Here is a 5000-nt window from a genome sequence, read left to right on the forward strand (position 1 = left end):
AGAGGAAAATGGGAGGAAAGAGGAAAAAGGGAGGAAAGAGGAAAATGGGAGGAAAGAGGGAAATGGGAGGAGAGAGGAAAAAGGGAGGAAAGAGGAAAAAGGGAGGAAAGAGGAAAAAGGGAGGAAAGAGAAAAAAGGGAGGAAAGAGGAAAATGGGAGGAAAGAGGAAAAAGGGAGGAAAGAGGGAAATGGGAAGAAAGAGGAAAAAGGGAGGAAAGAGGGAAATGGGAGGAAAGAGGAAAAAGGGAGGAAAGAGGGAAATGGGAGGAAAGAGGAAAAAGGGAGGAAAGAGGGAAATGGGAGGAAAGAGGAAAATGGGAGGAGAGAGGAAAATGGGAAGAAAGAGGAAAATGGGAGGAGAGAGGAAAATGGGAAGAAAGAGGAAAATGGGAGGAGAGAGGAAAATGGGAAGAAAGAGGAAAATGGGAGGAGAGAGGAAAATGGGAAGAAAGAGGAAAATGGGAGGAGAGAGGAAAATGGGAGGAAAGGGGAAAATGGGAGGAAAGAGGAAAATGGGAGGAGAGAGGAAAAAGGGAGGAAAGAGGAGGTGGGTCGAGGAAGAGGAGTGGGTGGTGGCGGGGGAATGATACGAGGAAGAAAAGAAAGATAAATGGGAGGATTCGGTAGTAAAATTGGGAGATGAGAAATGGAGGAAAAGACGAAGAAAATGAGGATAAAAGCAAGGATTGAGTAGTGGTGAGAAAAAAAAGGTAAAGAGGGAGAAAATAACAAAGAAGGAAAAAAAAAAAAGGAAGCATTCGGTAAAAAGACAAAGAAGAAAAAGCAAGAGAATAAACATGACGCAGTAGAACCGGAGACAAAACAACGATAAAGAGAATATCCAGAAGAAGAAGAAGAAGAAGAAGAAGAAGAAGAAGAAAAAGAAGAAGAAGAACGATAAAGAACGATAAAACAACGATAAAGAGAATATCCAGAAGAAGAAGAAGAAGAAGAAGAAGAAAAAGAAGAATAAGAAGAGCGAGGAGGAACGCGAAGGAGACGTCAGCGCGAGTAAATGAAAATCAGCAAGCGCACGGATTTACGGCCTGTGATCACGGCAGGACACGAGGCGGACGCGGCAGCTTATTCTTATCCGATCGCACATTATCGCCTCACAAGACACCCCTCGACCGCCGCCGCCCGTTGCAGGAGGGCTGGAGGCGAAGCGGGGGGCGGCGGAGGGGGATGAGGAGGTCGTGATGACGGGCTGAGGCTAACACTAACGGCGTCTGGAGATGGGAGCAGATGGTTGAAGGAGTCTGGGTTATGCAGTATGTACACACGCTCTACACAAACAGAAGCGAACACACACACACGCACACACACACAATCAAACAAACATACACACAAACAAACACACATACACACAAACAAACACACACACACACACACAAACAAACACACAAACACACACACAAACAAACACATACACACACAAACACACACACACACAAACAAACACACAAACAAACACACACACACACACACACACACGCGCGCGCGCGCGCACCTTCAAAAGAAGGATAGACAGACAGATATATGTGCATACATACCTAGATAGTAGCTAAAGACAAGACTAAGTTAAGAGAACCTCTCACAGGAGGTGGGGGGGAGGGGGGAGACGAAGAGGCAAGGCAAGCGTAGGATATTGAAACTCAGACTACAATAATGCACCAAGTTTGGGGGAGGGGGAGGGGAAGGGGGGAAGGGGAAGGGGGGGGGAGGGGAAGGGGAGGGGAAGGGTGCGTTGTGAATAGCGCTTGGGTGAAAGGGTGAGAGGGTAAAGGGAGGGAGGGTGAGAGGGTAAAGGGAGGGAGGGAGGGAGGGAGGGTGAGAGGGTAAAGGGAGGGAGGGAGGGAGGGAGGGTGGGTAAGGGGGAGGGGGAATGCTTTGAATTTAATGGCACTGTTCACGTTTTGAACTTCGAGTCTGAATTGAAGCGATAGTGGTTCCAACTTCTTTCTCTTTCTCACTTTTATTTCTGAACTTCCTCCATGCATTATGTCGAGTGGTTCATAAATGAGAAAATATCTACAAATGAATGAATAGATGTAGATGCCATAATGCATATTTAGAAAAAAATATACAAGAGGTTCATATTCTAGACTCGCAGATATATGAACATATATAGAAAGACAGATTGACGTACAATGTACACACACACACACACACACACACACACACACACACACACACACACACACACACACATATATATATATATATATATATATATATATATATATATATATATATATATAGAGAGAGAGAGAGAGAGAGAGAGAGAGAGAGAGAGAGAGAGAGAGAGAGAGAGAGAGAGAGAGAGAGAGAGAGAGAGAGAGAGAGAGAGAGATGAAAAGAGATAGATAGATAGATAGATAGATAGATAGATAGAAATAAATAGATAGACAGATAGATAGATAGATAGTTAGATAGATAGATAGATAGAGAGAGAGAGAGAGAGAGAGAAGCCCGTGTAAATCTATATAACATTTTTTAAATCAGAATCAGTGTGTATTCCCATTAACCTCGAACAATTTTTGGGTGGTACTGAAGCCACGCTATTGGAAGCATCATAATTGCTATTATCATTTCCATGGGGGAATATACCTGGTTATTTCTCTGCTACTCAAAAATATTGTTAACGATATTCAAATATCCATAGTCTTAATAGCAATGATAACAATGGCAATGATAGTGTTGATGATGATAGTAACAATAAAGATCATGAAAACGACAAATGATCATAGTGAAAATGGTGATCATGATGATGCAGAAATCATACTGAGAGTACATGTAATCCTTCTGATATTAGTAATGCTGTTTCTTATCAATATCATTCTTAGTATTACCATTCGTATTAACAGAAATAGGAATTGTAGCATCAACACTAATATTAACATTTTTAGTCTTGATAGTGAGGTAGTAGCAGGGTCATTATCATTGTTATTATGATCATTGTTATTATTATCATTATCATTATTAGTGTTGCTACTGGAATCAACATTAACATTGTTATCGTTATTAGTTTATTTCTAACTTTTGTTATATTATACTCATTATCATTATTATCATCATTATTACTATTATCATTTTTATCATTATGATCATCATTATCATTGTTCGCATTATCATTATCATCATTACCCTTATCATCACTATTAATGACATCATAATCATCATCATAGTGATTGATATTATTATCATTATCATTATTATCATCACCGTGATTGGTCTTATCATCCTTATCATCATCATCATCGTTGGTACCATTACCATGATCATTCTTATTGCTATCATTATCATCATCATCCTTATTATTGAGATCAATATGATTATAATTATCGTTATCATTATTATTGTTTTTGTTTTTTTTATATTCACATTCATATTGATATCATCTTTATTATCATCGACGTTACAAATGTCGTTATCATCATTGACATTGTTAATTAACACTACTATCATGGTTGTTATTGTCATTGTTATTTATATCACTACTGATATTATTGCTTCCATCAATAATGACATCATCATTTTATTCATATCATTACTACGATCAGAGCAGCATAAACAATTTTCTTTATATTAGTAATACCATTAATGTTATTATCATCATAACCAGTAGCATAATCAATATTCTCATTATATTCATCATCATTATACCTATGATCATCATTATCATCTTCGACTATCGCTGCAATATTTTTTTTTTTTTTTTTTTTTTTTTTTTTTTTTTTGTATCAGCTGATATTCCAACCAGAATTCGAGCTTCTTCCCACCGTCTTGGAATTCTTCTTCTTTCCTTTCATCTTAATGCTAATCTTCCGGTCCGACACCGAGGTTCTTAGAGTGCCGAGTAGTGTTACCTCCTCCAGTAGTTCCTCTGGGAGTTCGAGCCCCGTCGCTCTTCCCGTTCTTTCGGTAGGATTCCGAGCGCTTCTGCCACCACTGGGACGATTTTTTCGCTTGCACTCTCTGGCGATTTTGTTGTTTCAGGGGTAAGCTTCTTGAATTTTTTAAATCTTTTTATTTTATTTTTATTATTATTTTTTTTTCTTTATTTTTTTCTCCCATTCGTTTTTTTTTCTTCCTCCTGGCTCTGCGAAGTCCATGATCAGAATAATGTCTCTCCCTCCTTCTCAATGACAAGTATATCTGGCCGTTTGCGTTCAATAACAGGGGCCGTTTGGATATTGAAGTCCCAGAGCAATATCGCCACTTCTGCTTCCACTCTGCTTTCCGGTTGGCGTTCCTGCCGTTTCCCTGCGTTGAGGAGTGAATACTGCTCGCATGGTTTCCAATGAACCGGTGTTGTCGTGTCTTTTGCTTGTCGCTTGCCTGGGACATATGCACTTGGAGTCTGCTTCTGTTTGCTTGTCGATCTTCATTTTGATGGCTTTGTCCCTCAGCATCGTGGATTACCATCTGTAATTTCACTGTTTCCTTCTTAATTCCATCCCCGCTCATCATCTCTCAGCTCTTCTCTCGTGCCACATTTACGTCTTGAGAGCAGTAATAGCAGTTCTTTGATCGTCCACTTCCTCTCTATCTTCTCTAAAGTTTCGTGATTTTTTTCTTTCCAGTTTGAGTACCTTTTCCTGCCTCACTGGTTGCATTGTTTTTTTTTCGTTTTTTTTTTTTTTTTTTACGTTTATTTATTTATTTATTTATATATTATTTTTTTTTATCACGATTTTCCGATGCGTTCTTGCCGAGGTTCGATCTTGCGCTAGTCACTCACCGTCCGTCGTCTTTTCTCTTGCTCGAATCACGGACGAAACCTTTAACGAAACCTGCTTCGAAACCTGTCTGTCTCGAACGCCCCCAAAGAACGTGATCCCTCGTTGGCTGGCCTGAGAGCATTTCGAAGCTTCTTTCATCGGACTCGACTTTTGAACGCGGCTGCACAATCTGTCCACGTCTTGCATGCATTGTCCCGCACGTCGTATTGCTACGATCTTTCTTTTTCTTTTCGTCCGTTGCATCTCTGTTCGTCC

The 5000-nt window shown here is 40.0% G+C and overlaps 1 protein-coding gene across 2 annotated transcripts in view; it reads right to left on the reverse strand.

Moving 5' to 3' along the window:
* The window catches only part of LOC122253259 (uncharacterized), a 119291-nt gene that overhangs the window by 9033 nt on the left and 105258 nt on the right, over positions 1 to 5000 (reverse strand). The window lies entirely within an intron of this gene.

Source organism: Penaeus japonicus, unplaced genomic scaffold, assembly GCF_977035675.1.
Source record: "Penaeus japonicus unplaced genomic scaffold, GWHDUDI00000001_assembly GWHDUDI00000025, whole genome shotgun sequence".
NCBI classification, from domain to species: Eukaryota; Metazoa; Arthropoda; class Malacostraca; order Decapoda; family Penaeidae; genus Penaeus; species Penaeus japonicus.